We start from the raw sequence: 12,300 nt of genomic DNA, 5'->3' as shown, positions 1-12,300 counted from the left end.
TGCCCTCGAGTATATGATGGATCACATTACCAGCAAGGCATCAGTTGAACATAGGGATGTTACAGGGTAGAATACATAATTAAAAGTCACTAGTTCCAGTAAGACAGTCCGGTATGGAAAAGCCAAAATCCTGTGTAGGGTGGTAGATGGTCAGTGGATGGCAAATCCAGCCCAGAGCTACTCTTCCAAAGCCATAGGCAACAGGTCTCAGTCAGAGATGGTTCATAGACGGGCCCATTGCAAGATCTCCTGGCCCCCTTATGAGTCCTGGCATTAGAGCGATTACAATGATTATAACAGGGCAGTAGTCAGTTAGTCAGTGTGGAGCGGCCACAGCCTAGGGCTTCTAAGCCCTGGCCTAGCTGTTATACAGACCTCCCGATTCCCGGCTACCATGGCCCTCCACATTCGGCAGTCCCGGCTTGCCTTCTGTCCAACCTGGTGTCCCGGCCTGGTGTCCCAGCCTGTTGTCCCGGCCTCAGGCAGCCAGGACTCAGGCAGCCAGGACTCACACGTCCCTCGGCACTCCAAGCCCGGCACACCTCGGCAGATCTTCTGGCCGGCCTCCTGCCCAGCCACCTGCCCGAACTCCATCGCTTCACTACTCCGCTCCACTCAGACGTCTGGAGAGCATCTCCATTCCTTCTCCATTCCACTCGAGTCTGCAAACCTCCTGCCAGGCCTCCAACGCTCCGCCCTATCCCCCAGCGATCTCGGCTTACTCCCCCGGCGGGGTCTTCAGGCTCTTGAGACCCGACATCAGCCAAACATCAGACCGACATTGGCCAACGCCCCGGTGTCTCCAGCTGACTCCATCGGCCAAACGCCCGGCATCTCCAGCTGGCTCCAGCTGACCGGCACCTTCCGGCCAGCGAAGCCCCGTTCTCGAGCCCCGTTCTCGGTTGTCAGACCACCCTGGGGGCTGACCCAGGTCTTAATGGGAAGCCAGGGTGGTCGCTTACTGGGCCCGACCCTCGGAGATGGTAAAGAGGGTCGGGCGGCATCCCTGTTTTCAAAAGAGCCCTGCGGTCCGTGCGGAGCTCAAAGGCAGACCGCCATTATCCCGGAAGCTCCTCCTCCTGCCTGAATTTTGATCACATGACCATGGGGATGCTGCAATGGACATAAGTGTGAAAAACAGTCATAAGTCACTTTTTTCAGTGCTACTGTAACTTCAAACAGAAGGCTAAGACTATCTCTACATGTTTAAACATTTAAAAAAACAACATTTTGGGTGAAAATTAACAGCAAAAGGTGGCCAGAGATAATTTTAGAAAAATAAAAAATGGACTAGATGGACTTAATAAAATTTGTAAAGTAACTATAAGGATCGTTTCAATGGGAAATAATATTTGCAGTTGGAAATAACATAAGTTGAGAAAAATCTGGAACACTAGAGAACCTCAGACAGAAATAAAATAATGGACACATCAAGAGATATTTTGGAACAATGGGCTCAGAAGCTTGTTTTAAAGATTTCTACCATTATTGGCAGACTGAATGATACTATGTTTTACTGGACAAGATTGAAATATATCCAAGTATCAAAATGAAAATCATAAGCTATACCCATGACAGTGAAACTATGCCACGCAGGCCACAGGTGGCACGTAGAGTCCTCTCTGCGGGCATGCAAGCCGTCATCCCAGCTCAGTTGCACCGCGCATGCACACATGCCTCCTGCCGGCCAGCTGATTTTTGGGTCTCTGCTGCACATGTGCAGGGAGTGTGGGAGATGTGCATGTGGGAGACCCCATGGCCCATTATTGCTCCCAGGAGGCTACAGGGAGACCTATTAGGCCCAAAACAGGGTGTGGGGGTTTGTGCGCGCATGCACAGGGGGCGGGGGAGTGCAGAGGTCACATGCACATGTGCAAGGGGCAGTGGGTCACAGGCACATGTGCAGGGGGTCCTTTGTGTGGGGGTGCACACACATTGCAATATGGGTGCAGGGAGCACACGCTATCACACATGCACACGCACACATTTTCAGCACATGTCAACAAAAAGGTTAGCCATCACTGGGCTATACAAAGGATATAGAAAAAATGAAATACTGAATATAGAAATCAAACTGGGCTGATGTTTTCGTAATTAAAAAAGGTGCACAAATAAAAGACCAGGAAAATAATTTGAATAACCTACATTGAATTTACAAAAGGGATTTGTTAATGATGTCAGCAATTTTGCTCAGAAAGATGGAGAGAAAATGGGTTGCTAGGGCAATAATCTCTTAAACAAATAGCCATTTTTCTTTTTGTCTTTAGTTTTCTGTACAGATTTTCCACCCTTGTAATAAGGTAATGGGAAAGCTATGAGCTAATAAATCTCTTCAGAGCTCTCATTTCTCACCTTAATGATGCCTTAAGCAACTCAGCCTTTCACTAATATAGGCATCAAAATATTGCCTCACCTTGTTAAGATGGTGGATATGGAATACTTCGAATTCTGCTAAATATTATCTTTAGCCTCTCCCTGTTGCTGCATATTTGTCAGAGATTTTACAGCTTTGGTGTTTTGTTTTGTTTTTTAAAATACACAGCTTCCTGAACTACCACTGAGAAATGGACAGTTCAACCAAAAACACTCCTTTTATAGACTAAGGTGTTTTTCTTGAAAGTAAATCACACTAATCTCACTATTCAGTATATTATTCCGTACCAGCAAATCAATCAATCTTTATTACATAGATCAGCATAAGAATGTAGGAGGCAATCATAACCAAAGAAAACTGTAAACAATAAAGATAGCTAAAAATAATAGTCTAATGATAATCTAAAAAAGGTTTAAAGAAATAAAAATTATGTGTGTGTAGTGTTTGTGTGTGTGTATAAACCAAAAAAACTAACATACATGAAAGCATGCATGCATACATACACACACACGCATGCATACATACACACATACATGCATGCATGCATGCATACATATTTCTGTGTATAGGCATACATACAGATTATTAAAAAGGAGGAATTAGACAGGAGAGGGGTGTCATAAAGCATATGTACCACTGTGTTTACTAGGTTAAGAACTCTAGCACTGACAATGTTACCTAGTTTGGTAATAAAATGTCTACAAGCAAGCAACCCAGCTCAGAGATCACCAAGGACCTCTCATAGATGAAGAACACTTTATACAGCTGACTAGATGCACATTGAACTTAGGTCGTTTCCAAGCATAAACCAGTAGTCATCATCTACTGGTTTACAGATGTGGCAATGTATGTTGTGGCAGGATTAGCTTCTGAAAGTAACACAGAGTTCTAAAATTGTTCCAATTCCTCTGAATATATTTATTTATGTAGCAATGGTAAGATCAGGCTTGGGCAGACTAGCTGATGTATTCACTAACAAGAAAGTTGGGATCTGGCAAAGTCCAATTGGAGTGCTGGATATTTTTTACACACTGTCTGACAGTTGCTTTGGCCAGATTGATCCATATTGAGCAGAAGACTAGAGAGAAGCTGAGGTACAGTACGTTATTCCATGTTCAATGCAATGAGAATTAATCATTTCCTATAATATGAAACAGTAATGTCTTAGACCTGCACATTTACGTCTTTCTCTTCCTCCTTCAGACCAAGAGAAGACACCACAACATTCACTTGTTTCTGAATAATCCATGTGTTTTAGAAAATCCAAACACACAAGTGATTCGTTTAAATTCTTTTTAGTAAGATGAAGGGATCATTTCAATAGCCCACACCTATCATTTTAATATCATGGTTTCAATAGCCCACACTTTTTCAAGATTAAACTGCTATGGAGAAAAGTTATGAGTTAATTTTGCAGCACCTCCTCTGGCTGAAAGGATAGACGTCAGATGAACTCACAAATCAAAGACTCTTCACAGTTTATTAATATAGTAGAAAAGTAACCAACTCTCATCATTAATCAGACTAACAAGGAAGCAGTGTTTCTGAATCAAAAGGGGATTCCTTCATCAAAATAGAAAGCTCTCCTACAGATTCCTTCCTTATTCAGGATTGAATCAGAGTGCAGGACAATTCTAGACATTACAGTTAAGGCATAGCTGACCATGATGGTTTCCCAAACAGAATCCCAGAAGACAAATGTTATTTTGTTCACAAGTTGCTTAGAATAGAAAATAGGCAAAAAAAATATTAATAAAAACAAAATCTGCAACAGTTGTACAAATATAAATCAAAGGCATGGATAAGATGAAAGCAATATTTTCTGCCAAACATACTGACTATTTCAGAAGTATGCACCAAAAATGAATATCAAATAAGAAAAAGGTGATCAATGCAAAAATACCTCATCAAAATTACCCTCGGAAAAACATATTGTAATCCTTTTTTCCCCTATGGCAGGGGTGTCCAAACTTGGGAACTTTAAGACTTGTGGACTTCAACTCCCAGAATTCCCCAGCCGGAATTCTGGGAGTTGAAGTCCACAAGTCTTAAAGTTCCCAAGTTTGGACACCCCTGCCCTATGGTGACTTTTAGAATAAAGTAAGAGCTGAAATGTGGAGTGCATGGATTTTTCTATCCTGTTAGTTCTCAGCTACAAGTGACCCAGTGGTGGGTTGCAGGTGGTATGCCCCGGTACGGGTGTACCGGAGTCTGCCCAGAGCACCGGATACCGTTCCAGTACAGTGCTCCAGAGGTCCCACCCACCCGAGTTTCTTACCGTGTTTAAAAGCTTTTGGCGCTTCCAAGCAGCTGTAGCATTGTGGAGGCTTGCGGAAGCGTCCTTTGCAGCTACAATGCATGTGCATGCGTGTGCACCGCACGTGTCCATGTGGACGACACCGGGCCCATTCCAACCGTACCATTTGGAACGGGATCCAGAAGCCACCACTGAAGTGACCTGAAGCAGTGTTGTGCTCCCACGGATGAAAAAAAGAGTGAAATTACATTTTCTGTCACTTTAAAGTAACAAAGGACAGTATACTTCGTTAAATGCAATTCTTCACTGCTTCACAGTCTTATTTTCTAATAGGAGCCTGTTAGTTTGTACTTGAGCGCTTATCTGTCATGGCATGAAATTGGAGAACAGTATATATATTTTCCCTCCCCTGCTGGATTAAACAGCATTGACTTTTTCTCTCTCTCACTCTGTGGCTCATAATTACAATCAATTAGGATGTTTAGACAGATTGCAGCAAGTTGGGGATTCATGGCAGCAATCAACGAATGAGCAAGAAGCTTCACAAGTAGTCAATTGGTTTAGCAATGGAGGAGAATCATAACGATACACTTTAGTGGTAAACCATATGGCTGGCCAATTCAGGATTTGATGAGAAAGTTCCGTACGCATTGTGAAAGGGGGAGGGGGATTTCATAGCTCTTTCTTTCTTTCTCATGTTTGCTTTTTCATAGCTCTTTATTGGTTTGGTCTTCTTTTATTTACTACAAATCAGGATGCGTCTGTCATGCTTATAATAGAACCATATGTGATTCCTTTTCCATCCGGAAACCATCACTGCTCACTCTAAGAATGTAATGTTGTCATTCTTAATGTAGCTGCATCCTTTACTGAATCAGGAAACCAATATATGTTTTACAGAGATAAATGCAAATAATATTCTTCAATAAAGCACTGGTACAAGATTAAGGCCAAAAGAGCCCCTTGAGGCAATGAATTGTGTCATAGTGAAGAAAAGTGTCCTTTCATTAACCATATCATGTTGCTTTGTTATATTCAGTGGTGGGCTCCTACTGGTTTGGACTGGTTCAGCCAAACTGGTAGTGGTTTAGCAGCCTGGGTTGCTGGAACGGTAGTGACCCAGGCCTCCTATGCCTCAGAGGGAGAGCAGGACCTGGGGCAAGGAATCAGAGCTCACCCCATTGCATGGCACTTGGGTCTCCCAACCAAGCTATCAGCTTTCAGCTGACAGATTCAGTATCCTTAACTTCTGAGCCATCACACCCACTCTTATTTTATAGACTTATGATTATTTATTCATTTAATGTGTTGCCCCACATAGCAATTCTACATTTTATTTTATATCGACATATTTGTGATTAATATTTAGTACAATAGTTGTCTTCACTGAACCTAATAATTATGAGAAAACTTCTGAACTGTTAATTTTGTTATGTTAGTCCTTGTGTCAGTCAAAAACAAAACAAAGTGGAAGAATTAATATATAATAAAAATTCATGTCTCAATTGTATTACTTCCCATTCCTCAATCTTGTCTCAGATGGATAAGCTACTCAACTCAGCTCAGCCACAGTAGATGGAGGATAAAATGGGGTTGACTTCAGCCATATGAACTGGTCAGCCTTTAAAATCATGATTATATAATTAAATGTTCCCATTTTTTTGTGCATAAACATTTGGTAAGTCAGAAGTATAATTAACTCTAAAACACAAGGGTGACTGGGATCATCTACAATTAACCTCTTGGTGATCACTGCTTTCCATCTGTAGATGCAAGATACAAATATTTAGAGTCTTGTATAACTCTTACATTCCTGAAATAATTTCTTATCAGACCATTGTTGTTGTTGTTCAGTAAAATTGTTAGGGAGACTGGTCTTTTTAACAGAGTTTAGCACTATATATAGCCACCTGCAGACATTATTTGGGGGGGAGGGGTTTATACATTTACTACCCTCCCATGATTTATCAAAAAAAAGTCACATTTTGTAAAAAGACCATGGGGAGTTGCCTTTTAATGGCTTTGTGTACTGTAGACAGAACTTTTGGTTGGCAAAGCAAAACTTCTAATCTGAGCTAAAGCTCTTCTCTTCATCCTGAGATCAAGGATTGCTTTTCTATAAAGAGAAGTAGTAGAGATTGGCCTACTGCATTTTGCAGTGATGACAACGACAAGATACGGACGGATATACTTGGTCTTAGTCAGAAGGTTGGTTTGATTAGTCAACCATTTTTTTTCTTCTGCAAATTTATCTTTTCGTTATTTGAATTGTATGCATCGTGTAAGGCTCTTGGAACTGTATGTTTGTTCCTAGAATAACTGAGTTTCTATCTGGATGCAAATTTAATAAGAATGCCCTGATAATGTTAGAGAAGGATTTTGCCTTATCTCATTGTTTTCAAGATTGAACAAGCTAAGCTTCAATTCCTTTCCTTTCCAGTATTTGCTATTTCAAAGTCTTATTATATATGTTTATTTATTTTTTTACAAAAACACATTCAGAAGTTAAGGCAAAGGGGAAAATTATAAAGTTCAGATAAGAGTTATGCGGTGCTTCTGTAAACACTTTTGTCAGTTTAATCAATAAAACTTTTACGAAAAGATATCAATAGCTACAGCAATAGCACTTAGACTCAAATGCCACTTCACAGGGCTTTACAACCTCTTTAAACAGTTTACAGAGTCAGCATATTGCCCTCAACAGTCTGGTTCCACATTTTACCTACCTTAAAAGGATGGAAGTCTGAGTCAATCTTGAGCCAGTTAGGATCAAACTCTTGGCATTGGACAGTCAGCTTGCAACACTGCATTCTAACAACTGTGCCACCATGGCTCTATATACAAAATGAATTTTAAATTATTTATACATCCAATTATTCTGACATTAATAGTATCATGACATTTAGTAAATTCTAAATCAATAAAATTAAAAAAATAAAAATCACTTAATCAACTAAGAACTAAGGAGGAGACAAATAGCATCATAAAACAAAAGGGATAAAGTTTCAGGTATGGGTGGTTTGAAATCCAAATATAATGAAGTTTTCAATAATTAATTTTAACACTGCCAATCAAATATAATATGATATATTCACAGATAAAGATTTTACACCCATTGAAGGAAATATAACTTCCTGTTATCCTAAAACAAAAGAATAATCTCAATACATATCTTTATACAGGATTCTTGCACTACATTAAGCTCATTTCTAATTAATTCCCTCTTTTCAATCAATCTTTTCCAAGAAGAAATAGACTCCGTCAAGATATTACTATACTTCACTAGAGACCTCATAACTCTATTAATTTTGCTGTCTTTTTTGTTTGATAGAATGGAAAGTAACATTCTTGATACTGATGAAACAAGATTTAGATGTAAGGTCATCAATATGTAAAATGTAAGATATATCAGAGTTTTGGCAGCATGACTAGTATTATGAGCTAAACCCAGGAGCAAAAACACAGCACACAGAGCCTTAATACATTGAGTATACAAAATACAAAATAATATACAAGTTAATATAATATTTCAAAAGTTTATATACAAAATATATACAGACATATACATGCAGGAGACAAATTCCCTTACCCTTACACAAGGAGAGATCTGAGTACATGATGAAAGAGAGAAACACCCTCTAATAGCCACTATATATAGACTTGTGTGGACCTCCCATCAGAGTCTTAAAAGGGTTATACCACAGCTACAATGAATCAGCCTTATTTCATCAGCCTTGCCTTACATTGCATTAGATTACAAATTACAGCTTTCAACCTTTCATCAGCTGGCAGCTATTAAATCCTCTGTACCTTGACATGTTGTTCCACGAAAACTCCAAGAACTTTAGAATGTTTTGCTTCTTCTCTGAACCATAATTCAATCATAGTCCAGTGATTTCCCCCCCCCCCAAAAAAGTGAATTTGCCAAACTGCATGCAGAGTTTTAGACCTGATGTTCCACATGAAACAGGTCTGTTAGGGGGCCAATCCATGTCCAGAACTCTTGAACCACTTCAAGTTCAGGGCATGAACTTTAGAGGGAAAAACACTGGGTCACATCTAGAGTAGACAAATCAATATTGTTAAGAGAAGAAACAGAATGTTCTGTTCCTATCCTTAGTCAGATGTGTGGAAAACCTACTATTACAGAAAGTATACAGTATGACAAACTATATATAATTTGGTATACTGGTTAAGGCGCCAAATTAGAAACTGGGAGATTGTGAGGCATGAAGCCAGCTGGGCCAAGTATATTGTTTTAGCCCTAGGAAGAAGAAGACAAGGGCAAACCATTTTCAAAAAGCCTTATCAAAAATATTGCAGGTACAGGTGGTTGCCATGAGTCAAGACAGATCTGAAAGACACCAAAAACAAAACAAAACATCCGCATAACAGAAAGCATGGTGGGTTGGGACAACTAAATTTGAAACATTATCTTGAAGCTTTTCAGCTAGGGATTTCCTGCACAATCCTAACAAGGGACTTTCTTCTTGTCCTCAATTGGAATATTAATCTCCTGACAGCAGTCCTTTTGCCACATCTCAAAAGCATGGTTTACAAACGTGTTGCCTGAAGACAAAAGTGCTACCTCAAGTTTTTTTGAAACCTTTCCTCTAGAGGTCACTTGGGTGAGAGATGTGAAATCTTCCCCTTCTCTGCTGCCTCCCTCCCTCCCATCCTCAAAAAATAGTTCTCTTATTGACTCCCTCCATGACAATCCCTGCCTTTATCTTTGTGTTTGTGGGAGGGAGGCTGCAATGTGAAGTCATGTCTTAAAGGATTGGTAAGGCAGTCATCTCTGACAGAGGTCAAAGGGAGATGTCTTATAAGTTGCATCATTAGGAAATGAAATAATGTTCAAATGATATAAATTGAGATTTGGATTTTGCATTAATTAGAGCTGTGCATCATCTTCTTTCTTATTAAGTGAGAATTTAGCTATTTTCTACTTGTCAAGTTCCAAGTAATGCATCCATCACAAATTGAACTCTAAGGCGTTCCATTACTCAAAGTACAACTTTATTTGGATACACCATATTGGCACTAACTAGTGAAAAGCCAGTACTAAAGTTCCCGGGCTTTTAACCCCAATATAAGTTTCAGTTTTCTCAAGTTTCCAAAACAACTATCACATTGTCCAACCAAGATGAGAGCTGGTTGCTCAATGACATCTATCCTCCTCCTCCTCCTCTGGTCAATCAGACATTGGAATATGGCTGACTCATCAGTTAGAAATGATGCTGTGACTGAAAGCTCCATAACCCTTCAGCCCTGACCTGTGTCAAACTGGATTCATGTCAAAATGCCCAAGGATACAAACAATCCCACACCCCAATCAAATTTAGGCTTGACACTACCTCAAATTCAAACTTAAAACTTTAGAGTGGAAAAAGTGGGAAGAATATTTGGTTCTTGTTCTTACTTTTCTTTTCCCATCCTTTAATCATTGCCATTTTAAGCACAAGGTAAACTTTGTTTCAATAGGAGGAATGTGAAAACAGTTAATTTTAGCAGATTATTGAATTCTAGTTAGAAATGTCTAATTACAATTTGCAAGACAAATTGTTGCAAATATCAACCAGGTTTCAAATGAATGAGATTCAATATTCATTAGCTAATCATTTGGGGAATGGTGCTTATTTACTTTATTTAACAGTAAGGAAATTTGGTTAATATTTTATACGATTCTTTTAATAACCATAGCATGTTCTCTTGAAATTCTTAATGACTATGGCAACTTGATGTGAAATTTGAACCAAATGAACCTCACTGGATCTATTTGCAACACAGGATTTCCTTTCAATCTGTTTCACCAATTCACCCAAAACTGGTCTTGAAGATAAACAAGAGGTAGCACTGCAGTATATTAATTCTAACCTCTGACTATTTCCTTGGTGGCGTGATGAACAACTTGGCACATAATGTCATGTTTGGTGGTAATCCCAAAGGTGCTTTTTCAGGAGGCAAGTGAACTTCCTTGTTTTTTCTTTTGAAGATGTTTCACTTCTCATCCAAGAAGCTTCTTCAGCTCTGACTTGATTGTGAGAATGGAAGAATCCTGTCAGAGCTGAAGAAGCTTCTTGAATGAGAAGTGAAACATCTTCAAAAGAAAAAAAACAAGAAAGACCAGTTGCCTCCTGAAAAAGCACCTTTGGCACAACCATGACCTGGATGACTGATAATCTCTATAGACATCTGATGGTAATGCTCAATTAATTCATTCTTTCAGTTAAAGGTGCTTGAAATTGGGAAATCTTTCATAATTAGTCCTATCTTTGGGTTATTGATGAATTTTCCTAATGAAAGTAAATGGCCACAATATAAAGGATGACAAATGTTCTAATTCTATTATTATAAAACTTCAGGCAGTAAAATCCATTGGACAAATGATATTTTAAAATATAAGAAATTGCTTTGTCTGAGAAAGTGACACAACAAAAGAGATCTGAAAAACCACAATGAAGGATAAATTTACTCTTAACTGATTGCCATTTATTAACGGAGGTACGTGACAGTTCAAATTTGTGCTGAGCCTGAAACACCGTTTCAAGTTTGTTCCAATTATTCAGGAAACAATTAAAGCTGGAAGTAGCTCTGAGTTCCAAATGCTTCTTTTTAAACCAAAATATGGTAGTTGTAGGTACACAAATCTTCCAGAATGACTGGTACAACCTGCTTCAGAGCAAATTTGCAGGAACAATGGACAGAAAAATTCATTCTTACTTGCCCTGAATGGAGGAAAATCCTTCCTCTGAAACTGCCAATTGCACTAGAATGAATTTGCATTATGCCACTGAGACATTTCTTTGCAAAACAGATTTACAGTGACTCGCCTCAAAATTAGCCTCAGTTGGCAATGTCCGTCATTTAGATGAAGGGGCAGCAGAAAAGGGAACGTTAAGCAGAGAACAGGGGTGTCTAACTGTCAAACTCGCGACTCGTAGCCCAGATGCATGACATGCTGGCCACACCCATTCCAAGTTTAACAAAGGGGGGAAAGTCACGATGCGTCATAAGTTTGACACCTGTGCTAGAACCTGCCATGTAGTTATTGGATTTGAGCTGCAAAAACATACATGACCACTAGATGGCAGCAAAGTGCTGCTTTTTTATCACCCAGATTTGCAGTGCCAATATGGTAGCCCCATCATCACTGCTTCTCATCACTTCATTGTCTGACACAGATGATTGATAGCGGGGCACTGCAGCACTGTGTACCAAATGAATTCTGCTGCCTTATAAAAAAAAAAGTTACTAAAACCCATGGTACTGATTATGCCAATGTTTTGCTTAAGTGAAGTTGATTGAATATTGTAAATCATAAGGTTCATGCAAGGTTGTTAAGTAACAAATAGATAGACCACATTATAGCTTAACATGTCGTGTGAAGTCAATTGATAAACTTAAGTAACTCCTGTACACTAACTTAAAAAACTAAGTGGAACAAATACATAATGCTCCAAGATCCTTATGAGGCAGGGAGACGTGCATAAGTTAGATTATAAAAACAGAGAAGTAGCATGTTTCTCACTCACTGGAAAATACAGGCTTTATATGGTTTTGAACCATGGAAAAAGAATTGGAGAACGTTAAACTGCAAGAAAGCACTTAATGCTAACTCTTGTAATTACATCATTCTCTATGATGCATCAAGCACATCATGTTCCCC

At 39.3% G+C, this 12,300-nt stretch overlaps 1 long non-coding RNA gene across 2 annotated transcripts in view; it reads right to left on the bottom strand.

The window, feature by feature from the left end:
* LOC309386566 overlaps nucleotides 1-8,434 on the bottom strand; it is a 73,011-nt gene extending 64,577 nt beyond the window's left edge. Inside the window, exons 1-3 of one of the 2 annotated variants that reach the window (XR_014174442.1) lie at nucleotides 8,221-8,434; nucleotides 7,358-7,465; nucleotides 5,880-6,394 (exon numbers count right to left, since the gene is read on the bottom strand). This is a non-coding gene — a long non-coding RNA (uncharacterized lncRNA). Of the gene's footprint in view, nucleotides 1-5,879; nucleotides 6,395-7,357; nucleotides 7,466-8,220 lie in introns of those variants that run through there. The other variant, XR_014174441.1, reaches the window with a different exon arrangement.
* Nucleotides 8,435-12,300: the final 3,866 nt, after the last annotated feature.

This window comes from Natrix helvetica (assembly GCF_964273705.1).
Source record: "Natrix helvetica genome assembly, chromosome: 2".
NCBI classification, from domain to species: domain Eukaryota; kingdom Metazoa; phylum Chordata; class Lepidosauria; order Squamata; family Natricidae; genus Natrix; species Natrix helvetica.
This window is presented reverse-complemented; position numbering and strand designations above follow the sequence as displayed.